Source organism: Oncorhynchus keta, chromosome 29, assembly GCF_023373465.1.
Source record: "Oncorhynchus keta strain PuntledgeMale-10-30-2019 chromosome 29, Oket_V2, whole genome shotgun sequence".
Lineage (NCBI taxonomy): Eukaryota > Metazoa > Chordata > Actinopteri > Salmoniformes > Salmonidae > Oncorhynchus > Oncorhynchus keta.
The window spans coordinates 10,658,405-10,686,176 of NC_068449.1; positions in this window are offsets into that span (position 1 = coordinate 10,658,405).

Sequence of the window (27,772 nt, forward strand, 5' to 3'; positions counted from 1 at the left end):
ACCGTCACTTCTGTCTCTGCAGCAGGGCCTGTCTGTCTGCGTGACTGGCCTCTGCCTCTCCCCCCAATTCTTTCATCTCACTCTTTCTCTGCTTGCCTGACTATCCTTTTGTTTTTATCCCTCACCTACCTCTCGCCTCACTCTATCTCTCCTTCCCTCTCTTCCCCCTCTCTCTTGCCTACACCTCACCTATATCCTGTCTAATATTTGCCTTTCCCTCTCTCTCAGCCCTGTCTTCCTCTACCCCTGTGTTTATCCCTGTCCCCCACGCTTCCACTCCCCTCCCCTCCCTCTCCTCGACACTCATCTCCTTCTATCTTCCTCTGTTTCTCTCGTCATGCTCCAGGGCTTGTGTGGGAACTGTGGAGCTCTGTTGTGGTCTTGGCCGGAGGTCGGTCTTTAGGCCCAGAGTGGTGCTGCTGTACCCTGCTCTTCTCTTCTCTGCTCTGCTCTGCCCTGCAGTGTGTGTGTGTGTGTGTGTGTGTGTGTGTGTGTGTGTGTGTGTGTGTGTGTGTGTGTGTGTGTGTGTGTGTGTGTGTGTGTGTGTGTGTGTGTGTGTGTGTGTGTGTGTGTGTGCGTGTGTGTGCGTGTGTGTGTGTGTGTGTGTCGTGTGTGCATGTGTCTGTGTTTGTGTGTGTGTGTGTGTGTGTATGTGTGTATGTGTTCTCCTGGCACCTGAGAAGATTGGGATGCTGGGCAGTTGATGTTGGGTTTGAGGTCCAGGGGAGGGCCGGGGATAGGGGTCACTAAGAAGGCCGGGATAGGGGCCACTTGGAGGTCCGGGGTAGGGGTTACTAGGAGGGCCGGGGGTAGGGGTTACTAGGATGGCCGGGGGTAGGGGTTACTAGGATGGCTGGGGATAGGGGTCACTAGGAGGGCCGGGGTTCAGCAGCACCATTCAGACCCTTGGCCCCGGCTCAAAGCTTCAGGGTGATAGAGGATCATACTTTGGGGGTGAATTGTTTCCCCAATTCAAAAAGGACACAGTGAAGGAACTCCCAGACAAGCACCAACAATTTTATGTTGTGCTGTTATACTGAGTTGAGTTCTATTGCACAGCACTAGCCATAATGGCGGTGTGGACCAATATAGCTGGTTTTAGTTGGTTTTTAATAATCAAGTTGTCTGCATGTGTTCTCAAGGACTGGCGGTTGTATGTTGTGCCTGCTGGTGGGAAGGTGTTCATCTTTCACATTTACGATACTCATACAGGTAGAAGACAATAATGAGGCAGCGCTTGGTTTGATGGTTTAGAAAGTTTGGACGGTTGGACGGTTGGCATCAGTTGCTGGGACCGCTGCTATCTGTCCAGAGATCTTGTCGACCGAGGGTCTGATGATGAGCTGCTTGGCGTAGCAGCTTACCTGCTACCATTATTAGCTGCCTATCAAGCTAGCTGGGTTTCCCTGAGGGCTTGAAAGCAGCCCGTGACGCAGTTCGCTCTTGTGGCTGGGACCGCTGATTGTCCCGGGCTTGTGGCTGTCTTGATCCCTACTGTTTGGTACTGTTTCCATCTTCCCTGCGACCTACCCTGCCTTCAATTGCGGGCAGTAACAGCGTAACTGTTGCTGCCATCACAAAGACCAAAGCCGGTGGAAGTACTGTCTCAGCCTCCGGTATTTATGCTGCAGTAGTTTATGTGTCGGGGGGCTAGGGTCAGTTTGTTATATCTGGAGTACTTCTCCTGTCCTATTCAGTGTCCTGTGTGAATCTAAGTGTGTGTTCTCTAATTCTCTCCTTCTCTCTTTCTTTCTCTCTCTCGGAGGACCTGAGCCCTAGGACCATGCCCCAGGACTACCTGACATGATGACTCCTTGCTGTCCCCAGTCCACCTGGCCGTGCTGCTGCTCCAGTTTCAACTATTCTGCCTTATTATTATTTGACCATGCTGGTCATTTATGAACATTTTAACATCTTGCCATGTTCTGTTATAATCTCCACCCGGCACAGCCAGAAGAGGACTGGCCACGCCACATAGCCTGGTTCCTCTCTAGGTTTCTTCCTAGGTTTTGGCCTTTCTTGGGAGTTTTTCCTAGCCACCGTGCTTCTACACCTGCATTGCTTGCTGTTTGGGGTTTTAGGCTGGGTTTCTGTACAGCACTTTGAGATATCAGCTGATGTACGAAGGGGTATATAAATAAATTGGATTTGATTTGATTTGATCACAGGTGAAGGATCTTATAAACAAACTAAAATAGTTGCCAGCTTCAAGTGTTCCAGCCACAGGGCTGGAAAACCCACCACGGCTCAACTGACAGGCCCAGGCCGATAGTTGTCAAGTTCGTGAGGTTCGAGATCAATGTAGAGGTTCTGGAAAGAACCAATAACTTGAGGGTAATGTACATTTTCCTCAACGAGGACTATCCTGAAGCTGTGCTCCAGAAGAGGAAAGAACTTATCCCAGCCACGAAAGCTGCCAGAGCATGGGGGACAATGCTTACATCTGATATAACAGGCTCCTTGTCCACCCTCCCTCCCAAGAGCATGGAAGGGATGAGAGAGCCAAGCCTATGGGTTCATAGCTCTAACCCCGCAGCACACACATACACTTAGACACACCAACTGATTAATGGACATGTCACGTCTTGACCTTAGTTCCTTTTTTATGTCTCTGTTTTAGTTTGGTTAGGGCGTGGGTTGGGGTGGGCATTCTATGTTGTGTTTTCTAGGTTCTCTATTTCTATGTGTTTGGCCTGGTATGGTTCCCAATCAGAGGCAGCTGGCAATCGTTGTCTCTGATTGAGAACCATACTTGGGCAGCCTGTTTTTCCAATATGATTTGTGGGTAGTTGTTTTCTGTCTCTGTGTCTGCACCAGACAGAACTGTTTTGTTTCCGTTCGTTCGCGTTGTTATTTTTGTGATTTCAGTGTTCATTAAATAATATGGACATATACCACGCTACACCTTGGTCCTCTCCTTCCAACAGCCATTACAGAACTACCCACCACCAAAGGACCAAGCAGGGTGAGAAGGAGGAGAAGAGCTATCTGGAGGAATAGACATGGGAGGAGATTTTGGACGGTAAGGGACCCTGGGCACAGGCTGGGGAATATTGCCGCCCCAAGGCAGAGCTGGAGGCAGCGAAAGCTGAGTTGCGGCGGTATGAGGCAAGGCAGTGCAACAGGCACAAGAGGCAGCCCCAAACATTCTTTGGGGGCAGACACACGGGGAGTGTGGCAGAGTCAGGCTGGGGACCTGAGCCAACTCCCCATGCTTAACGTGGCGGGTCTCCGGTACACCATTTCGGCCCAGTTCCGGGGGGGCTGGGAGGGTGCAGTGCGTTCTATGCCTGCGCTCCGCCCGTGCCGGGCGCATGTGGGTATTAAGCCTAAGGGAGAGGTGCGAGTGGTATGCACCAGATCTCCAGTGCTCACCCACAGCCTGTTTCAACCTGTGCCTGCACTCTGGAGGGTCCGGGCTAAAGTGGTCATCCAGCCTGGAGGAGTGGTGCTAAGGCTTTGCACCAGAGCTCCAGTGCTCCTCCTCAGCTCGGTCCATCAGGTGCCTCCTCCACTCACTCGGCATCCTGTAGGTCTCCCCAGCCTGGTGGGTCCTGTGGCAGCCCCACGCATCAGGCTGTCTCTCCGTCTCCTCCCTCCAGGTTCTCCCTCCTGTCCGGCGCTGCCAGTCTCTCCTCCTGTCCGGGCTCTGCCAGAGTCTCCCCTCCTGTCCGGCGCTGCCAGAGTCTCCCCTCTTGTCCGGCGTTGCCAGAGTCTCCCCTCTTGTCCGGCGCTGCCAGAGTCTCCCCTCCTGTCCGGCGCTGCCAGAGTCTCCCCTCCTGTCCGGAGCTGCCAGAGTCTCCCCTCCTGTCCGGGGCTGCCAGAGTCTCCCCTCCTGTCCGGAGCTGCCAGAGTCTCCCCTCCTGTCCGGAGCTGCCAGAGTCGCCCTCCACTCCGGCGCTGCCAGAGTCGCCCTTCTATTTGGGGCCCGCTGCAAGGGTCCCCAGTCCGAGGTCGGCGGCGAGGGTTACCGCTCCAAAGGCACCTCTTAACCTCTAGCGACGAGCAATCCCGTATCCGGGAGCGTAATCATAGCCCCAAGCGCATTACCATAACGCAACGTTTCCTATTCATGAAAATCGCAAATGAAATTCAATTAATACAGTACCTTGCAAAAGTATTCGGCCCCCTTGAACTTTGCAACCTTTTGCCACATTTCAGGCTTCAAACATAAAGATATAAAACTGTATTTTTTTGTGAAGAATCAACAACAAGTGGGACACAATCATGAAGTGGAACAACATTTATTGGATATTTCAAACTTTTTTAACAAATCAAAAACTGAAAAATTGGGCGTGCAAAATGATTCAGCCCCCTTAAGTTAATACTTTGTAGCACCACCTTTTGCTGCAATTACAGCTGTAAGTCGCTTGGGGTATGTCTCTATCAGTTTTGGGGGGGTACTGTCACGTCCTGACCTTCGTTCCTCTTTTATGTCTTTGTCTCTGATTGAGAACCATACTTAGGCAGCCTGTTTTTTCCACTATGATTTGTGGGTAGTTGTTTTCTGTCTCTGTGTCTGCACCAGACAGAACTTTTTTGTTCGTTCGCTTTGTTATTTTTGTGATTTCAGTGTTCATTAAATAATATGGACATATACCACGCTGCACCTTGGTCCTCTCCTTCCAACAGCCATTAATGGACAACTGATGTTTTTTGTTAATTATTCTCCATATTATGTCTATCTCTGAGAAGCTACCAAGCAAAGGGCTGAAAATAACCCATATTTAGCCTTAGAAATAAGGTTCATGAAATTAATAACTTTCTAACATCAGATAACATGCATATACAGTATATTATACCTCTTGGTGATGTCATTCAGAAACACAATGTCAACTTTCACTGCTATGCGGACGACACACAGCTGTGCATTTCTCAGTACTTTCCGAATGCACTGTCTTCGCCATTTCTGAGAATTATTTCTATAATTTATTTGATGATACAGCAGGTTTGTTCCCAGGATGTGATATGTGTATTTAGAGCCATATCCCATCAATGCTTAGAAATTATCTCATGTTAAGAGTTATTGAAGTACAGTCGCTGCATGTTCACCTGCCTAATATAAACCCTATTATTTTGGGGCATTGTTATAGGCCACCAATTGCAAATAGAGCTGCTCAGTGACACGAGCCTACCAGACGAGCTGAATCACATCTGTGCTCGCTTCGAGGCAAGCAACACTGAGGCATGCATGAGAGCATCAGCTGTTCCGGACGACTCTCTGTAGCCGACTCGAGTAAGACCTTTAAACAGGTCAACATTCACAAGGCTGCGGGGGCCAAATGGATTACCAGGACGTGTGCTTTGGTCATGTGATGACCAACTGGCAGGTGTCTTCACTGATTTTCAACATGTCCATGATTGAGTCTATAACAAAAACATGTTTCATGCAGACCACCATAGTCCCAGTGCCCAAGAACAGAAAGGCAACCTGCCTAAGTGACAACAGACCTGTAGCATTCACGTCCGTAGCAAAGAAGTGGTTTGAAAGGTTGGTAATGGCCCACATCAACACCATTATCCCAGAAACCAGAAATGTTTGAAGCAGACCACCATAGTCCCTGTGCCCAAGAACACTAAGGCAACCTGCCTAAATGACTACAGACCTGTAGCACTCACGCTACTGCTCCAATTTGCATACCGCCCACTAAGCTAAGGATCCTGGGACTAAACACCTCCCTCTGCAACTGGATCCTGGACTTCCTGATGGGCCACCCCCAGGTGGTGAGGGTAGGTAGCAACACATCTGCCACACTGATCCTCAACACTGGAGCCCCTCAGGGGTACATGCTCAGTCCCCTCCTGTAGTCCCTGTTCACCCACGACTGCGTGGCCAGGCACGACTCCAACACCATTATTAAGTTTGCAGACGACACAACAGTGGTAGGCCTGATCACCGACAACGACGAGACAGCCTATACAGGGGTTCCTCCTTTAAAGTTGCGAGTTTGTACCGCAGGACTTAGAGGCACCCAGCGTCAAGGCTTCATTGCTCCAGACCACTACAAGGGGAAGTTAGAGCACTCATTATGCATTTGGGTCCCAAGGTTTTTATATGACCAATTTTGACGCGAGCCACCCTTGCCTTGTGGCGTTCTTCAACAAAGATGGCTGACAAAACATTACCGTGGATCAGATGTAAGTTGTCATAACGTTATAGCTAGTCAAGCAAAAAATGTACAATTGAGGGGAATATGTTTATTAATGTAGAGACAAACGTTCGCCTGCTCGCTAGTGTTAGGAGAATGAATTTGTAATTTGTGTTGTTTAATGTTTTAGGGACTCCTGAGAAAACCAGGCTGTCGTCTTGTAAAACAGTGGATGTTAAGAATCTAGCCAGCTGAAGCATTTTCTGCTAATGTAATGTACAATTGTGTAAGCTTGACTTGCAATGCAGCTAAAGTAGCATAGCATAACCGGTAGAGAATGTGAAACGCTTTATTGAAATAAGTTCATTATCCAGGTGTTATCAATACATAAATGCATTATATAACATTTTAAAACAGGTTCAATCTGTACTTCAATATACATATGGTGTGCATTATAAAACGAGGAAGAAAGACGAGGTGGGGGGAGAGGTGTCAAAGACAAAGGGAAAGAGGTAAGAACAGCGGCAGACAGCATATGATTCATGAATTACAGTGCTACCCTAATATTCACAATTGCGGTGTCTCCTAACCAGCCCTGGGCCCCCAGTTGGCCCGAAGGCTATCTTAAGAGTGGATGAGGTGGCGATGACGGGACTGGCTTCCTCTCTCACATCAAAACATACCTGCAGACGAGAGAGCATGATTAAGGCTTGTTTTTTTTATTCTAACATGGTTAGTCATCTTAAATCAGGAGGTGAAATGCAAAACTGACCTTGGATTATTAACTCTGGGACTGCTACATCTCTGTCTGTATTTCAATGTAAAGCATCTCTTTAATAATAGTTGAGCCGACCACCTATGATCATGCTGTACCCTCTGTGTCAGCCAGTTCAGATGCGGGTGGAGTTCACCAAAACAGCTGATATAACCTACAGGATTTAGGGTGAAGGGGTAGAGGGATGAAGTGAAGAAGAGAGACTGTTATTGTGAGTATGTGGTCTCACCTGGTGTCCACAGTAAGTGGCTACAGAGTAGTTTATGCTGAAAAACAGACACGAGGACAAACAATAGAAGATAATGTCAATAGAAGATACTGTTTGTGACGCAGACACCTATTGGACTGTACCTGAAACATTTAAATATAGAGGGCTAGGTGTCTCATAACTTGGTTATTGCAATGCTAAACCCCCAGGGAAATCATGACTTGGTAGCAACAGATAGTCCAATGAAAATGGTTGTGTTTGTGGTGTAAATCTGAAAATTAGCAGCTGACATCTTATTTTTTTTGTAAATTCATTCACGTGACAGGTTTCATGAACAACAAGACAGGCAGAGATGGAGAAAAAGAACACAGAACAGTTTAATTAACTCTTGTCACGCCTTGGTCTTAGTATTTTGTGTTTTCTTTAATTATTTGTTCAGGCCAGGATGTGACATGGGGTTATTGTATTGTTGTATTTGGGGTTTTTGTAGGCATTGGGATTGTGGTTGATTAGGGGTGTGTCTAGTATAGGCTTGGCTGCCTGAGGCGGTTCTCAATCAGAGTCAGGTGATTCTTGTTGTCTCTGATGGGGAACCGTATTTAGGGAGCCTGGATTTCACTTTGTATTTCGTGGGTGATTGTTCCTGTCTCTGTGTAGTTTCACCAGATAGGCTGTAACTAGGTTTTCACGTTCCGTTTGTTGTTTTGCTTTTGTATTATTTCATGTATCGCTCTTCATTTATTAAAGACATGAGTAACCACCACGCTGCATTTCGGTCTGACTCTCTTTCTACAAACGAAGAACGCCGTTACACCTCTGGTTATAGACACTTTGCCAGAAATAAAGCTTCCATAGCCTGTTCCTCGGACATTGAACATCTGGCAATATCTACATTTTTGACCCCTTGGTCAGCTCGCTCTCTGAAAGTAAAGAAAACAGCTTATTTTTATAGATATGAAAACAATAACTGAGATATGACTGTTGAATCTAAAGCAGCAGATGTCATTTTTAGGATCCGTCAATACAGCCCAGTGCTGCCTACCTGAGATGCCATGTTCACAGGTGTCCACTTTGACTTCCTTTGTGTAAGAAAAAAGTTGCTTTCAGAACAATTATTTTTGATTGAAAATAAAAAAAAGTTTCGCTTTCGACAATCTGTTCGACAATCTGTTCTTTCGGACAAAACTTGAAAAAATAACTACTTGTGTAGAAAATAAACAACAACGTAATGAAAAAGTAGGGAAAAAATAAAAACTATTTCTGGTCTAGTGATCGATGACAAATGAACTCGATGCCCAGACTTACATAATTTCAAGGAGGAGATTCTCCTGATTAAAATGGTGCCTGTGTAACAGTTTTGTTTCCTTCCCTCTCCTTGCCCCTACCTGGAATCAAACCAGGGACCCTCTGCACACACAGACAACAGCCACCCTTGAAGCGTCGTTACCCATCGCTCCACAAAAGCTGCAAGGGGAACAACTACTTCAAGGTCTCAGAGTGATTGACATCACCGATTGAAACGCTGTTAGCGCGCACCCGCTAACTAGCTAGCCATTTCACACCAGACTTGAAAACAATCTAAATATATACACATTGCAGGATATTTGGCGAAATAGACAGACATGCTTATGGGAAGACCACAGAGTTCAAATATATTATTTTGTTGTTTACATTTTGTTGTTTACATTTGAACTATAAAACATCATGAGCAGGTCTCATTACCAACAATAGCGAAGCAGGCATTGTGACGTTGAAAAATAAGCCGGGAATAGAACGTTCGTGCCACGATGCTCAATAGAACTAATAGGAGCTGGCAGGGTGAAAAATGCACTAACATGAAGCATGTTTTTTTCGTGAATACTTCAAAACGACGGCAAGCAGCTGGAAAATATGGTCATATTATGAAACTGGTCTCCACAGCGGATGCAATGAACTAGTTTTTATCAGAAAAGAACATTGTTAAGAATTTCATGTGTCCAGCCTACCATCTACACAGATTTCAGAGCACTCTCCTCTAAGTGTACCAGAGAGCAGAATAATTTACTTTACCAGCGCTCAACGCCTGTTGAATATTGCTGGTGTCAGTAAACGTTGGGGAAAAAGTGTAATTAAATTGTTTCCAGCAGCACATTTACAGTCACCAACGCTCTGGTTACACAAAAACTTCCTTACCAGCTCTGCTAGGGCGAGTAAAATGGTCAGAGTGGTCTCATTTGTGTTAGGAAGTAGCTAGGCAACGTTAGCTTGGGTGCTTGACTGCCATTGTAAGACTACGATGCTCAAATCAACCCTTCTCCTCGGCCCGAACGTCCAGTGTGCGCTCCGAGTTTATAAACGGACAATTTCTCTCTGAATGGAAACACCATAATATTGATCAAATTAATTAAGCCAATTGCTTAAAATCAATCCCATATACTATGTTATTTCAAAAAAGGTTTAAATTCTCTGGTAATGCCAATACGGAATACTAGCAAATGCTTCTCAAAGATGCCCTCTGGTGGTCAAACTAGCAATAACTTGTTGCAGTAACAGAAGAAATGGCTGAGAATGAAATGACCTGCCACAGAATGCTGCAGCAGCACGCAGGGTGTGCCGCAGTTTGACTCAACCTCTAAAGGAGGAACTACCGTAGGGACGAGGTCTGAGATCTGCCCGGGTGGTGCCAGAATAACAACCTATCTCTCAACGTAACCAAGACTAAGGAGATTATTGTGGACGTCAGGAAAAGGAAGACCGAGCACGCCCCAATTCTCATCGATGGGGCTGTAGTGGAGCAGGTTGAGAGCTTCAAGTTCCTTGGTGTCCACATCACTAACAAACTAGAATGGTCCAAACACACCAAGACAGTCATGAAGAGGGCACGACAAAGTCGATTCCTCCTCAGGAAACTAAAAGGATTTTGCATGGGTCCTCAGATCCTCAAAAGGTTCTACAGCTGCAACATTGAGAGCATGGTTGCATCACTGCCTGGTATGGCAACTGCTCGGCCTCCGACCGCAAGACACTACAGATGGAAGTGCGTACGTCTCAGTACACTGGGGCTAAGCTGCCTGCCATACAGGACCTCTACACCAGGCGGTGTCAGAGGAAGGCCCTAAAAATTGTCAAAGACCCCAGCCTCCCCAGTCATAGACTGTTCTCTCTACTACCGCATGGCAAGCGGTACCGGAGTGCCAAGTCTAGGACCAAAAGGCTTCTCAACAGTTTTTACCCCCAAGCCATAAGACTCCTGAACAGGTAATCAAATGGCTATCCGGACTATTTGCATTGTGTGCCCCCTTCCCAACCCCTCTTTTTACACTGCTGCTACTCTCTGTTTATCATGTATGCATAGTCACTTTAACTATACATTCATGTACATACTACCTCAATTAGCCCGGCAAACCGGTGCCAAAGCACATTGGCTACCTGGACTATCTGCATTGTATCCCGCCACCCGCCACCCACCACCCGCCAACCCCTCTTTTATGCTTCTGCTACTCGCTGTTTATCATATATGTATAGTCACTTTAACCATACCTACTGTATATGTACATACTACCTCAATCAGCCTGACTAACCGGTGTCTGTATGTAGCCTTGCTACTGTTATAGCCTCGCTACTGTATATAGCCTCGCTACTGATATAGCCTCGCTACTGTATATAGCCTTGCTACTGTTATAGCCTCGCTACTGTATATAGCCTTGCTACTGATATAGCCTTGCTACTGTTATAGCCTTGCTACTGATATAGCCTCGCTACTGTATGTAGCCTCGCTACTGTTATAGCCTCGCTACTGTATATAGCCTCGCTACTGTTATAGCCTCGCTACTGTATATAGCCTTGCTACTGTTATAGCCTCGCTACTGTATATAGCCTCGCTACTGTTATAACCTCACTACTGTATATAGCCTTGCTGCTGTTATAGCCTCGCTACTGTTTATAGACTTGCTACTATTATAGCATCGCTACTGTATATAGCCTTGCTACTGTTATAGCCTCGCTACTGTATATAGCCTTGCTACTGATATAGCCTTGCTACTGTTATAGCCTTGCTACTGTTATAGCCTCGCTACTGTATATAGCCTTGCTACTGATATAGCCTTGCTACTGTTATAGCCTCGCTACAGTATATAGCCTTGTTACTGATATAGCCTCGCTACTGCATATAGCCTTGCTACTGATATAGCCTCGCTACTGTATATAGCCTTGCTACTGATATAGCCTCGCTACTGTTATAGCCTTGCTACTGTTATAGCCTCGCTACTGTATATAGCCTTGCTACCGATATAGCCTCGCTACTGATATAGCCTCGCGACTGTATATAGCCTTGCTACTGATATAGCCTCGCTACTGTATATAGCCTTGCTACTGTATATAGCCTTGCTACTGATATAGCCTTGATACTGATATAGCCTCGCTACTGTATATAGCCTTGCTACTGTATATAGCCTTGCTACTGATATAGCCCCGCTACTGTATATAGCCTTGCTACTGTTATAGCCTCGCTACTGTATATAGCCTTGCTACTGATATAGCCTCGCTACTGTTATTTTTCACTGTCTTTTTTGCTTTTGTTTTTATTTCTTTAATTATCTATTGTTCACAGAATCCCTTATCTTAACTGAAAAATTGCACTGTTGGTTAGAGCCTGTAAGTAAGCATTTCACTGTAAGGTCTACCTACACCTGTTGTATTCGGTGCACATGACAAATAAACTTTAATTTGATTTGATTTGAAACTGACTTTTAGAACTGTTAAGGCTCCGTGGATTGATGTGGAATTGAAAAACTGTACGGTTGAAAGAGACGGGTAAAAGGAGTGGCTAATAAGTCTGGCTCCACATCTGACTGGCTGATTTACTGCAAATTGAGAAATGATGTGACTAAATTTAACAAAAAGAAGAGAAAGTGTATTATAAAGCCAAGGTCAATGACATAAAGAATGATGGAAAAAAATGTTGGCATACTTTAAATGATCAGAAAGACTAATTGAAATCCATCTTTCATCAAATCAGATTCATCACAAAACCGTTTTATGTTGCCCATTAATTTAATGTTTACTTCAGTGGCACAGTGGGTAAACTTCAGCAGGAAATGCCAACAGCGAAAAACAAATAATAATGAAAGAAAAGCATTGTACAGTAAGTTTGAATTTTATAAAGTTAGTGTATGACAGTTACACAGGTTGAAAAAATATTGTTATTGATCGATAATGACAACCTCCTGGCATTGACAACTTAGATGGAAGGCCACTGAGGATAGTAGATGACTCTATGGCCACATCTGTCATATCTTTAATCTAAGTATAGAGGAAGGTGTTTGTCCTCAGGCCTGGAGGGAAGCCAAAGTCATTCCGCTACCCAAGAGTGGTAAAACAACCTTTATTGTTTCTAACAGCAGACCAGTCAGCGAGCTGCCAGCGCTTAGAAAACTGTTGGAAAACATTGTGTTTGATCAAATACACTGCTATTCTTCTGTAAACAAATTGACAACAGACTTTCAGCATTCTTATAGAGAAGGGAACTTAGAATGGACTGCACTGACAAAAATGACTGATGATTGGCTGAAATAATTTTATAACAAGGAAATTGTAGGAGCTGTACTGTTAAATGTCAGTGGAGCCTTTTGTGGTAGCCATGCTGGTTAAGTGTGCATTGAATTCTAAATAAATCACAGACAGTGTCATCAACAATGAACCATCACACCTCCTGCTTCATGGTGGAAATCACACATGCGGAAATCATTCGTTCACCTATTCTGCATCTCACAAAGACATGCCGGTTGAAACCAAAAATCTCAAATTTTGACTCATCAGACCAAAGGACAGATTTCCACAGAGTCTCTTCTTCTAATTGCTGTTCTTTAGAAGTGGTTTCTTTGCAGCAATTTCACCATGAAGGCCTGATTCACGCAGTCTCCCCTGAACAGTTGATGTTGAGATGTGTCTGTTACTTGAACTCTGTGAAACATTTAAGGTGTGCAATTTCTGAGGCTCGTAACTCTAATGAACTAATCCTCCGCAACAGAGGAAACTCTGGGTCTTCCTTTCCTGTGGCGGTTCTCATGAGAGTCAGTTTCATCATAGCACTTGATGGTTTTTGCAACTGTACTTGAAGAAAATTTCAAAGTTCTTGAAATTTTCTGTATTGACTGACCTTCATGTCTTCAAGTAGTGATGGACTGTCATTTCTCTTTGCTTTTTTGACCTGTTCTTGCCATAATATGTACTTGGTCTTTTACCAAATCGGCTGTATACCACCCCTACCTTGTCACAACAGAACTGATTGGCTGAAACATATTAAGAAGGAAAGAAATTCCACAAATGAACTTTTAACAAGGCACACCTGTTAATTGAAATGCATTCTGGGTAACTCATGAAGCTGGTTGAGAGAATGCCAAGAGTGTGCAAAGCTGTCATCAAGGTGTACCACAGAGCAGTCCTCTAGGCCCTCTACTTTTGCTCTATTTTTACCAATGACTTGCCACTGGCATTAAACAAAGCCTGTGTTTCCAATTATGCTGATGATTCAACCATATACGTGTCAGCAACCACAGCTAATGAAGTTACTAAAACCCTTACCAAGGAGTTGCAGTCACTTTCGGAATGGGCGGCCTGTAATAAACTGGTCCTGAACATCCCTAATACTAAGATCACTGCATTTGGTACAAAACATTGCATAAGCTCTAGAATCTGGTAATGAATGGTGTGGCTGTTGAACAAGTTGAGGAGACTAAATTACCTGGTGTTGCCTTAGATTGTAAACTGTCATGGTCAAAACATATCGATTCAATGGTTGTAAAGTGGGGAGAGGTCTGTCTGTAATAAATATATGTTGTGCTTTTTTGACATCACAATCCACAAAGCAAGTCCTGCAGGCTCTAGTTTTGTCTTAACTTGATTATTGACAAGCCATGTGGTGCTGCTAAGAAATACCTAGTTAAGCTGCAGCTGGCCCAGAACAGAGTGGCACGTCTTGCTCGTATTTATAATCAGAGGCCTACTATGTATGCCAGTCTTTCTTGACTAAGATTTGAGAAGAGACTGACTGTTTATTTTTTATAAGAAACATTAAAATGTTGAAAATTCCAAATTGTTTGCATAGTCAACTTACACACAGGTCTGACACACACACTTACCCCACCAGAGATGTCATCAGGGGTCTTTTCTTAGTCCCAAAATACAGAACAAATTCAAAAAGCTTACAGTATTATATAGAGCCATTATTGGATGGAACTCCCTTCCATCTCATATTGCTCAAATGAACAACAAACCTGGTTACAAAAAGCAACACCTCACGACCCAATGCTTCCCCCACATTTTACCTAGATATTTTGTGTGTATGTATTGATATTTAGGCTATGTGTGGCTTTTATATAATGATGTAGTTCTGTCCGTGAGCTGTTCTTTTCTATTAATATTCTGTATTATGTCATCTTTCATGTTATGTGTGGACCCCTGGAAGAGTAGCTGCGGCTTTTGCAGCAGACAATGGGGATCCTAATAAAAAAACAAAAATAATTCCAACGTCCGTGTTGCTGTTGGAAGGCTATATTTTTAGTAGGAAACAGCGGAGCATGCCCTTCAGGCTACTTCCTGCAACCAACCAAATAATGTAAAGGTTCATCTTCAGTTTATTGCCATCAGCAGTCAGGCAGATAGTATCTTTCCAGATTCTATACGTCAGGTCCACTATTGATCCGGCGAAGTCAGCGGCCCCCTATAGATGATATTTCATGTTTCCCATGCTGCCCAGCCCATTACATCACTATCAATGTCAAGCATCCAGCACCATTCAGAATGACCAGACTTGAGTTGCTGGGATCAATAGCTTCTGGCTAAATACTACATTCATCCATTCACTGGCCACGTTATAGTAATTTAATGGCTTTATCTTGTAGGGAAGTCAGAGAAGGAGGATATGATTGGGTGTTTGGGCTTAAATACTTGTGTGTTTAGATCTAATGTTACATTATCTATGGGAGCACTCCAGAAAACACCAGCTAAATCTGAGATTGGGCATCTTTTCTTACTTTCAATGACAGGCTTATATTGTTATCTACCCTATTCATCTGTATGTATTTCATCTAAGGGGAAACAATGAGCTCTGATTGGCCAATGCTCTGCTTCCCTCTCCTCTTCTCTCCTCTCCCTCACTTCTCCTCTCCTCTCCTCTCCTCTCCTCTCCTCTCCTCTCCTCTCCTCTCCTCTCCTCTGCCTCTGCCTCTCCTCTCCACTCTGCATCTTCTTTAGATCCTGGCTAGTGATGGGAAATCTATACAGTGCGAGAGGCCAATTTAGCGTTCCTCCAACAGTGTGGGTTTGAAGCCTGCAACAAGGGAAACACAACTGAATAACGCCCACACTGTGTAAATTATTTCAGTCTGTGAGAAGACGGTATTCTCACTATCTATTTTCTCTGGGATGTGTATGATGTGGGAGAGGAGTTTTTTCTTTGATGCCGAAAGACTTGTTTGCTGAATGAAGACCAGTGTGTGTGTGTGTGTGTGTGTGTGTGTGCATGCTTGCGAGTGTGAGTGTGCATGTGTGTGAGTGTGTGTGCGTGTATTTGCACGTGTGTGTTTGTGTGTGTGACACATATCACCCCTGTCCTGTGTCATTGGCTTCTCTCCACTTGCCACAAGCTCAAAATCAAATAAAATCAAATCAAATGAATTTGTCACATACACATGGTTAGCAGATGTTAATGCGAGTGTAGCGAAATGCTTGTACTTCTCGTTCCGACAATGCAGTAATAACCAACGAGTAATCTAACCTAACAATTCCAAAACTACTACCTTATACACACAAGTGTAAAGGGATAAATAATATGTACATAAAGATATATGAATGAGCGATGGTACAGAACGGCATAGGCAAGATGCAGTAGATGGTATCGAGTACAGTATATACATATGAGATGAAAAATGTAGGGTATGTAAACAAAGTGGCATAGTTATATATTTGACATCAATTTCCATCAATTCCCATTATTAAAGTGGTTGGAGCTGAGTCAGTATGTTGGCAGCAGCCACTCAATGTTAGTGGTGGCTGTTTAACAGTCTGATGGCCTTGAGATAGAAATTGTTTTTCAGTCTCTCGGTCCCTGCTTTGATGCACCTGTTCTGACCTCGCCTTCTGGATGATAGCGGGGTGAACAGGCAGTGGCTCGGGTGGTTGTTGTCCTTGATGATCTTTATGGCCCTCCTGTGACATCGGGTGGTGTAGGTGTCCTGGAGGGCAGTTAGTTTGCCCCCGGTGATGCGTTGTGCAAACCTCACTACCCTCTGGAGAGCCTTACGGTTGTGGGCGGAGCAGTTGCCATACCAGGCGGTGATACAGCCCGACAGGATGCTCTCGATTGTGCATCTGTAGAAGTTTGTGAGTGCTTTTGGTGACAAGCAGAATTTCTTCAGCCTCCTGAGGTTGAAGAGACGCTGCTGCGCCTTCTTCACAACGCTGTCTGTGTGGGTGGACCAATTCAGTTTATCCGTGATGTCTACGCCGAGGAACTTAAAACTTACTACCCTCTCCACGACTGTCCAATCGATGTGGATAGGGGGGTGCTCCCTCTGCTGTTTCCTGAAGTCCACAATCATCTCCTTTGTTTTGTTGATGTTGATTGTGAGGTTGTTTTCCTGACACCACACTCCGAGGGCCCTCACCTCCTCCCTGTAGGCCGTCTCGTCATTGTTGGTAATCAAGCCTACCACTGTAGTGTCGTCCGCAAACTTGATGATTGAGTTGGAGGCGTGCATGGCCACGCAGTCATGGGTGAACAGGGAGTACAGGAGAGGGCTCAGAATGCACCCTTGTGGGGCCCCAGTGTTGAGGATCAGCGGGGTGGAGATGTTGTTACCTCCGCTCACCACCTGGGAGCGGCCCGTCAGGAAGTCCAGTACCCAGTGGCACAGGGCGGGGTCAAGACCCAGGTTTTCGAGCTTGATGACGAGTTTGGAGGGTACAATGGTGTTAAATGCTGAGCTGTAGTCGATGAACAGCATTCTTACATAGGTATTCCTCTTGTCCAGATGGGTGAGGGCAGTGTGCAGTGTGGTTGAGATTGCATCGTCTGTGGACCTATTTGGGCGGTAAGCAAATTGGAGTGGGTCTAGGGTGTCAGGTAGGGTGGAGTTGATATGGTCCTTGACTAGTCTTTCAAAGCACTTCATGATGACGGAGGTGAGTGCTACGGGGCGGTAGTCGTTTAGCTCAGTTACCTTAGCTTTCTTGGGAACAGGGACAATGGTGGCCCTCTTGAAGCATGTGGGAACAGCAGACTGGGATAAGGATTGATTGAATATGTCCGTAAACACACCAGCCAGCTGGTCTGCGCATGCTCTGAGGACGCGGCTGGGGATGCCGTCTGGGCCTGCAGCCTTGCGAGGGTTAACACGTTTAAATGTTTTCCTCACATCTGCTGCAGTGAAGGAGAGTCCACAGGTTTTGGTTGCAGGCCGTGTCAGTGGCACTGTATTGTCCTCAAAGCGGGCAAAAAAGTTATTTAGTCTGCCTGGGAGCAAGACATCCTGGTCCGTGACGGGGACGGTTTTCTTTTTGTAATCCGTGATTGACTGTAGACCCTGCCACATACCTCTTGTGTCTGAGCCGTTGAATTGTGACTCTACTTTGTCTCTATACTGACGCTTAGCTTGTTTGATTGCCTTTCGGAGGGAATAGCTACACTGTTTGTATTCGGTTATGTTTCCGATCACCTTTTCCTGGTGAAAAGCAGTGGTTTGCGCTTTCAGATTCACACGAATGCTGCCATCAATCCACAGTTTCTCGTTTGGGAATGTTTTAATCGTTGCTATGGGAACGACATCATCAATGCACTTTCTGATGAACTCGCTCACCGAATCAGCATATTCGTCAATGTTGTTGTTGGACGCAATGCGGAACATATCTCACTCAGTCCACGTGACCGAAGCAGTTTTGGAGCACACGTTGAACAGACCTGAGCACGGGAGATTCTTGTTTTAGTTTCTGTCTGTAGGCAGGGAGCAACAAAATGGAGTCATGGTCAGCTTTTCCGAAAGGAGGGCGGGGGAGGGCTTTATATGCATCGCGGAAGTTAGAATAGCAATGATCCAAGGTTTTACCAGCCCTCGTTGCGCAATCGATATGCTGATACAATTTAGGGAGTCTTGTTTTCAGATTAGAATTGTTAAAATCCCCAGCTACAATGAATGCAGCCTCAGGATATGTGGTTTCCAGTTTGCCTAGAGTCAAATTAAGTTTGTTCAGGGCCATCATTGTGTCTGCTTGGGGGGGAATATATACGGCTGTGATTATAATCGAAGAGAATTCCCTTGGTAGATAATGCGGATGACATTTGATTGTGAGAAATTCTAAGTCAGGTGAACAGAAGGACTTGAGTTCCTGTATGTTGTCGTGTTCACACCACGTCTCGTTAATCATAAGGCATACGCCCCTGACCCTCTTCTTACCAGAAAGATGTTTGTTTCTGTCGGCGCGATGCATGAAGAAACCAGCTGGCTGCACCCATTCCATTAGCGTCTCTCGAGTGAGCCATATTTCTGTGAAGCAAAGAACGTTACAGTCTCTGGTGTCCCTCTGGAATGCTACCCTTGCTCGGATTTCATCAACCTTGTTGTCAAGAGACTGGACATTGGCGAGTAGTATGCTAGGGAGTGGTGCGTGATGTGCCCGTCTCCGGAGCCTGACCAGAAGACCGCTACGTTTCCCTCTTTTACGACGTCTTTGTTTTGGGTCGCAGGCTGGGATCCATTCCGTTGTCCTGGGTGGAAGGCAGAACACAGGATCCGCTTCGGACATTGATCCCTCAATGTTCCTCAAGTGTTTGTTTGCTGTGTGCCAAGCACTTGCCTGCATTGCTTACTCACTGCTAGCTGCTCTTACATGTGCTGTATCAGGCTTAGGAGGCTGAAATTCATTCACCGCCTCCAGGGTTAGGGTTAGCCTCTCTCGCTTTGTGTCTGGGGTTAGTCTGGGTCAAGCTCACATTTTTTCTCCAACCCTCCTCTTTCTGAGAGTAAGCAGTTTGTGTTGGATCAGATGGGACTAGGCTAATTCTCTGGAGCAGCTGGTCCTTTTCACTCTACTGTCTACCCTATCAATGCTAAATATTTTTGGTCTGATTGCCCATGAAGACATCTCTTTACACTTCCAATGACTGAATATAACAATCAACAGGGCCTTGAACCGGATCTCTCAATCTCTCTTTGACAGTATTGATTCAGGGGAGGGGATTTGGATGGGTTGAAGCACGGTCAAACTTATGACTCACATTTCGAACCAGGGCGGTGTAAATTGAGTTGTATGTGGAATCGTAGACAGCTAATTGATGTTTTAGTCCCGTTGTTATCTCTGTGTCCCATTTTCCCCTCTCTCTCTCTCTCTCTCTCTCTCTCTCTCTCTCTCTCTCTCTCTCTCTCTCTCTTCTCTCTCTCTCTCTCCTCTCTCTCTCTCTCTCTCTCTCTCTCTCTCTCTCTCTCTCTCTCTCTCTCTCTCTCTCGTATACTGCCTCTCTCCTCCTCCGGAGTCCGTCCTGCCTAACCTGCCACCTCTGCAATGGGAGTTGTTTGTCGAGTGCTGTGTCATCAGAGCCTTTTGCCTTGCCCCAGAGCGGAGCTAAGTCTAAACACTGCACTTTGTGGGCTGAAGGGCCATCTGTCAGAGTGAAGGAATCTGACTTCTCCAACAAAAAGCATAAACAGTGGTGTCTTGCTAAGCCGAAGCCGCAGCTCACTGTCATGGAAATGGTCCAGCTGAGTAAGGCTCAGCAAGGCCCTAATCCTCCATGGCACAGCTGCTTTTTAGGTCATCATGGCACCAATCGTCCGCCCCCCATCATTTGGTTGCGGTGGGGTGTAGAAACTAATCCATCATGCATCTTCTGTGGTAGCCTGATGGTGGATTAGGATGTATGTATATGAGGAAATCGATTGTCTGATATAGATCTGAATCAGTTGTTTGAAAGGCTGGGGTAAATATGGATGTGTGAATTCTTCTTGTTTTAGATCAGTGTTTCCCTGGTGGGTTTCTCCAGGGTTTACAACAACATTTGTATTGTTGGGCGTTTGGAGGACCAGGGTTGGGCGTACTGGAGGACCAGGGTTGGGCGTACTGGAGGACCAGGGTTGGGCGTACTGGAGGACCAGGGTTGGGCGTACTGGAGGACCAGAGTTTGGCGTCTGGAGGACCAGGGTTGGGCGTACTGGAGGACCAGGGTTGGGCGTACTGGAGGACCAGGGTTTGGCATCTGGAGGACCAGGGTTGGCCGTACTGGAGGACCAGGGTTTGGCATCTGGAGGACCAGGGTTGGGCGTCTGGAGGACCAGGGTTGGGCGTACTGGAGGACCAGGGTTTGGCATCTGGAGGACCAGGGTTGGGCGTACTGGAGGACCAGGGTTTGGCGTCTGGAGGACCAGGGGTTTGGCGTACTGGAGGACCAGGGTTGGGCGTACTGGAGGACCAGGGTTGGGCGTAATGGAGGACCAGGGTTGGGCGTACTGGAGGACCAGGGTTTGGCATCTGGAGGACCAGGGTTGGGTGTCTGGAGGACCAGGGTTGGACGTCTGGAGACCAGGGTTGGATATCTGGAGGACCAGGGTTGGGAACCACTGTTTAAGATGATGTCTAACTCATAGCCAGCTATGTAATAAACTGGCTAAAATGTGTCAAGCAGCCTCCTTTTTAAGGAGGTTTACCTTAAGAACATGGGGCACTGCTATATAGAAATATTTATGTAAAATGTCACAAAAATCCTAACAATCTCCACTGCACCTATCTAGTATATGTGACAATAAAACATATATATAATATATATATTTTTCATCCAGTATTGTGGCCTGTGGAATTGATGAGAAGTCATCCCCACTTTTCTCTCTCACACTATTCTGTCCACTGTCAAACATCAGGGCTGGCCCTGAGTCCTCTATTGCAAGAGGAGCATCACACAACCAGAAGATCCCCCTCAGACATTTCATACGTGAATGCTGAGATTTACGTGAGGTAATTATGGGTCTGTATCTGCCATCCCTGAGCAGATCAATTATTTCAATCAATTCCTCTTTTAAGAGGATAGACCAGATTACCGGGACTGGGGAACAATGTGGACAGGGATCTAGTAATGCTCTTAATAGGTCACTAAAATGTGTTTAAAGGCTCTCTCACCTCTCTCTGCAGCCAATGGATGATTCCTCAGAGAGAAAAAAACATTCCCCCCCCCTCGGGCGTTAAGTTGGAAAATACATGAGTAGCAAATGCAGCCTACTCCCCCTTATTGGAAATACCGGATGGTAATATTTGTCTTTAGGAACCTTATTGGCATGTGTGCAAACAATCAATTATTTGTTATACAATTCAGTATTAATCAATACAAGGTCCAGCCATATCCAATGTTTTGTCCAAGGGCAAATAATGGACTTGTATCTGAAACTTAAAAATTGGATGTCGAACTCATTTTTAGAACAGGGCTTTATTGAATAACATAATTACACTCACTGAGCCTCTGTAGGGGATATCTATTCTCCATTACTAGAGTATGTCTAGACAACCTGGTCTCAGATTATTTAGTATAATTCTGTATCTAAATCCATGACACTAAATCCATTAGTATGATATGTTATGTATTAATTTGTGGATGGATCACCAATTTCGTATGATATGTTATGAATTACAATTCGTACTAAATGTTCAGAATTTGCAAAACATATAATATTTTACGAATTCTAGCTAGCTGGCTAACGTTAGCAAGGCTAGGAGTTAAGGGTTAAGTTTTAGTTTAGGAGTTAGATTAAAGGGTTAAGGTTAGGGTTAGGGGAAAGGTTAGCTAACAAGCTAAGTAGTTGCAAAGTAGCTAAAGTGTAGTAAGTAGATGAAAAGTTTCTAATTAGATCAAATGTTAAAGTCTAGCACCTTTGGGATGCTAGAAGTTAGAGTTATATGTCCACCCATCTGCCCCGATCAACCAACCCACTTTTGTTTTTGCCTTAATTAAGTAACCATCTGTCTTATTTAACCATACCAAACGTAACACATAATATTAATTTGAGTGTCCCAGATACACATTTACTATGTTATGTCTAGTCTGAGACCAGGCTGGTCTGAAGGTTGATAATGGCAAAGTGCAGAGGGCGTGCAGAGTTATTCAACAACCCTACCCTGGCCTTTATATGAAGACCCCTTTAACTCAGGGAGTGAAAACACATGTATGTCAGTGGAAAGCTGGCCTTTTCACACAATCCAATCCAATCAGATAAGACTGGTGTGGAATGAGTGGCTTGAATCTAAAAGCCCAAATAGCTAGTGTTGCCTTAGCATCAGCGACAGGCTGGAGAGTAAACAGTGCTAAGGACAGTGGCTGAAACCCTAAACCTTGAGGCCTGACCACGGAGCCCTGTCCACAGTAGGGGAGAGGTCACCACAGCCCAGAGCACACTGTGAAACTACAAGAAGACAGCAAACAAGGCCGTTATGTGGGACACTCAGTTTATTCAGTCATTTAAATCCTAATTCATTGTTACTGTAGCAGCATCCTCCACACAAACACGATACAAATCAATCATTCACATACAGAGTTCGCATAAACACAACATAGGTAATAATAGATTTGAAGACAGAAACAATCAAAAAAACATTGCACAGGAGCATACAGACCGTAAACATATTCAATGCATGTGTCTAGTGATTTGCAATACGTACAGTACATGAAGACAAATAAAAGTTAGCATGCTTAACTAACTCAGACGATATGCTCGTAAAAAGTCATTTTGTATTTGCATTTTAGTCGAAAGTGTGTTCTCGATCACTGAAACGTGCACCTAAGCTAAGGGGAATTGTAAAACATTTATGTTAAGGGAACATAAATGAGCATTTCATCTGTCTCCCCAACAGTAGTTAGTGCCTATACCTCTCGGCCATACAATTAAATGGATTGGGATTTAATGCCTGGACTCGATTTACCTCGAGAGCCAGTCCTCCTTCTTACAGCGGTTTTATTCTCAGACATGTTAATCACAGCTACTGATGGCTCTGCCATACGTGTTGTCCAGGAGTTCTGTCTGGGCCCAGCCCTGTACAACCATAAATAACCTTACAGCACTTTTGCTATGATTTTCTGGAAAGTTGTGATCATAGGCTGACGGCAACTTAGAACTAAGATCCCTTTTCGACTTGCCAAACAAAACTGAAGTATATTTAAAGATGTTTTGTCTAATGCCTTGATTATACAGAGGATTGAAGGTGGTGATGATTTTACTGGGCATTTTCGGTTTTTTTTTCTCTTCTCTTCGCTCACATTAACTGACTGTCATTGGGCTCGACATCACACATACTTTGGAGATATCTGCAGAAAGGTTCCTATTAGCATGAGAAAGGGTTCATGCAGACAACGGTGTACATTATGTATTCAGCCTCATTCGTATGAAATGCAGCCGCTGTCATTCCTGCTAGCCCTGTAGTCTCGTGGCAGTATTTCAGCGGGGCACATTTGGAACATTGGAGAATGGCTGTGACGCCACATACATAAAGAATGTCCATGCCCACACCATTATAATGCACATCAAATGCGAGGCAAGTGCCGAAAGTGTCACAGTTGGCTGAAGCGACAGCCTGACAAAAATGACACCTCAGTGGCCTGTACTAAGGAATGGGGGGAGTTGCTTTTGTTATACGTTACAACCTTATTCTAAAATTGATGAAAACACATTTTTCCTCATCAATCTACACATAATAGATTGTGATCAATAATGACAAATAATAATAATAAATAATGACAAATAATGACATACCTACACGTACAGTATGGTCACAAGACACAGGCCTCCTTACTGTCCCTAGAATTTCTAAGCAAACAGCTGGAGGCAAGGCTTTCTCCTATAGAATGGTCTGCATACCCATGTGAGAGACGCAGACTTGGTCTTAACCTTTAAGTCTTAATTGAAGACTCATCTCTTCAGTTGGTCCTATGATTGAGTGTAGTCTGGCCCAGGAGTGTGAAGGTGAACGGAAAGGCACTGGAGCAACGAACCAGCCCTTAATGTCTCTGCCTGGCCGGTTCCCCTCTCTCCACTGGGATTTTCTGCCTCTAACCCTATTACAGGGGCTGAGTCACTGGCTTACTGGTGTTCTTCCATGCCGTCCCTAGGAGGGGTGCGTCACTTGAGTGGGTTGAGTCACTGATGTGATCTTCCTGTTCGGGTTGGCGCCCCCCCCTTGGGTTGTGCCGTGGCGGAGATCTTTGTGGGCTATACTCGGCCTTGTCTCAGGATGGTAAATTGATGGTTGAAGATATCCCGCTAGGGGTGTGGGGGCTGTGCTTTGGCAAAGTGGGTGGGGTTATATCCTGCCTGTTTGGCCCTGTCCGGGGGTATCGTCGGATGGGGCCACAGTGTCTCCTGACCCCTCCTGTCTCAACCTCCAGTATTTATGCTACAGTAGTTTATGTGTCGGGGGCTAGGGTCAGTCTGTTATATCTGAAGTATTTCTCCTGTCTTTCTCCTGTGTCCTGTGTGAATTTAAGTATGCTCTCTCTAATTCTCTTTCTTTCTCTCTTTTTCTCTCTTTTTTTCTCTATTTTTCTCTTTTTCTCCTTCTCTCCTTCTTTCTCTCTCTCGGAGGACCTGAGCCCTAGGACCATGCCTCAGGACTACCTGGTCTGATGACTCCTTGCTGTCCCCAGTCCACCTGGCCGTGCTGATGCTCCAGTTTCAACTGTTCTACCTGCGGCTATGGAACCCTGAGCTGTTCATCAGATGTGCTACCTGTCGCAGACCTACTGTTTTCAACTCTCTAGAGACAGCAGGAGCGGTAGAGATACTCTGAATGATCGGGTATGAAAAGCCAACTGACATTTACTCCTGAGGTGCTGACCTGTTGCACCATCGACAACTACTGTGATTATTTTTATTTGACCCTGCTGGTCATCTATGAACATTTGAACATCTTGGCCATGTTCTGTTATAATCCTCACCCGGCACAGCCAGAAGAGGACTGGCCACCCCTCATAGCCTTGTTACTCTCTAGGTTTCTTCCTTGGTTCTGTCCTTTCTAGGGAGTTTTTCCTAGCCACCGTTCTTCTACACCTGCATTGCTTGCTGTTTGGGGTTTTAGGCTGGGTTTCTGTACAGCACTTTGTGACATCAGCTGATGTAAGGTCTTTATAGGGTCCTCTGTAGCTCAGTTGGTAGAGCATGGCGCTTGTAACGCCAGGGTAGTGGGTTCGATCCCCGGGACCACCCATACGTAGAATGTATGCACACATGACTGTTAGTCGCTTTGGATAAAAGCGTCTGCTAAATGGCATATATTATTATTATATTATTTATAAATAATTTAGATTTTATTTGAACTGTAAGTGTATGTAAACCTCCGACTTCAACTGTACATAAGTATACAGAACCTTCCCTCAGTACTTTGTTGAAGCACCTTTGGCAGTGATTACAGCCTCGAGTCTTCTTGGGTATGATGCCACAAGCTTGGCACACTTGTATTTTGGGAGATTCTCCCATTATTCTCTGCAGATCCTCTCAAGCTCTGTCAGGTTGGATGGGGACAAATGCTGCACAGCTTTTTTCAGGTGTCTCCAGAGATGTTCAAGTACAGGATCTGGCTGGGCCACTCAAGGACATCCAGAGACTAGTCCCAAAGCCACTCCTGCATTGTCTTGTCTGTGTGCTTGTCTGTGTCCTGTCGGAAGGTGAACCTTAGCCCCTGTCTGAGGTCCTGAGCTCCCTGGAGCAGGTTTTCATCAAGGATCCCTCTATACTTTGCTCTGTTCATCTTTCCCTCGATCCTGACTAGACTCCCAGTCCCTGCCGTTGAAAAATATACCCACAGCATGAGGCTGCCACCTCCATGCTTCATCGTAGGGATGGTGCCAGGTTTTCTCCAGATGTGACGCTTGGTGTTCAAGCCAAAGAGTTCAATCTTGGTTTCATCAGACCAGAAAATCTTGTTTCTCATGGTCTGAGAGTCCTTTAGGTGCCTTTTGACAATTCAAAGCGAGCTGTCACGTGTCTTTTTCTGAGGAGTGGCAAATCGTCTGGACACTCTAACATAAAGTCCTGATTGGTGGAGTGCTACAGAGATGGTTGTCCTTCTGGAAGGTTCACCCAGCTCCACAGAGGAACTCTGCAGCTCTGTCAGAGTGACCATCGGGTTCTTGGTCACCTCCTTGACCAAGGCCCTTCTCCCCCGATTGCTCAGTTTGGCCGGGCAGCCAGCTCTAGAGTCTTGATGGTTCCAAACTTCTTCCATTTAAGAATGAGGGAGACCACTGTGTTCATGGGGACCTTCAATGCTGCTGAAATATCTTGGTACCCTTCCCCAGATCTGTGCCTCGACACAATCCGGTCTTGGAGCTCTACGGACAATTCCTTTGACCTCGTGGCTTGTTTTTTTTGCTCTGACATGCACTGTCAACTGTGGCACCCTATATAGACAGATGTTTGCCTTTTCAAATCATGCCCAATCAATTGAATTTACCACAGGTGGACTCCAATCAAGTTGTAGAAACATCTCAAGGATGATGAATGAAAACAGGCTGCACCTAAGCTCAATTTCTAGTCTCATAGCAAAGGATCTGAATTCTTATGTAAATAAGGTATTTCTTTAAAAAAAATGTTTATATACATTTGCTAATATTTCTAAAAACCTGTTTTCACTTTGTAATTATGTGGTATTATGTGTAGATTGATGAGGAATAAAAATGATTTTATTCATTTTAGAATAAGAGTTTAACTTACCAAAATGTGGAAAAAGGAAGGGGTCTGAATACTTTCCGAATGCACTGTACATGAATGTGTAAATCCCCACTATACCATGTATTTGATTTTGCTATTACTTTTGAACACATATAAAAACATTCTCTGTCATTGACCTATTACAACTCCTCATTACACAACATAAAACAAGACCTATTTCAACTCCTCGTTACACCACTTAAAACAAGACCTATTACAACTTCTCCGTTGAAGCAAAAATCTAAGGCCTATACATCTCCAGACACAAACTTGGAGAGCACATTGTGTAAAATGACTCAGTTATGGTGTGTTAAAAGCTCATAGTCTATTAAAATATTTATCCTTTTTGGAATGCCTTGGCGTTGGCATCGCAGTGGCATATCTAAAAGAACTCTTTATGAACCTATGATTAATATGCTGTTTAAAGACTCCTACTGTGTCTCAATGTACAGTATCTTTATCTTCCACTTCGGTAGTTATTAAGTGAAAGATTTACTAGAAATTAATAAAAATATATATAAAAGAATCCCTATTTTCACGTCTGGGAGTTGTTGTCCCCAGCCGAGACATGATGGTTTCCTATGGGCAAACACACGCAAACACACACACGCACAAACACACACATACACACAGAGAGACAAAGTATTTCATAGGAGGCCTTAATTTTGTCAATATGCCCGAATAGTTGTCATTGCCTGTCACATGTTCTGGTTGAAGCCAAGCCAGAAGCCATCCATGCATGCGTTGCTTCAGCGGTATAGCGTTTTATAGCGTTGTAGCACTATTCACATTTACACAGCAAAGAGGCAGTTCAAATGGCAAAAACTATTGGGCGCCTTCATGTTGCCTTTTGGTTCTCTCTCCTATCCTGGCCAATGACGGCTCCTTGGTCAGGAGTGACAGAGATTCACTGGATCTCTTACAGCAGGAAAGCTGCAAATCAATCTGTCTTTCTCATGTGGCTGCTAATGGTGGGTCAGTTCTTATCTTT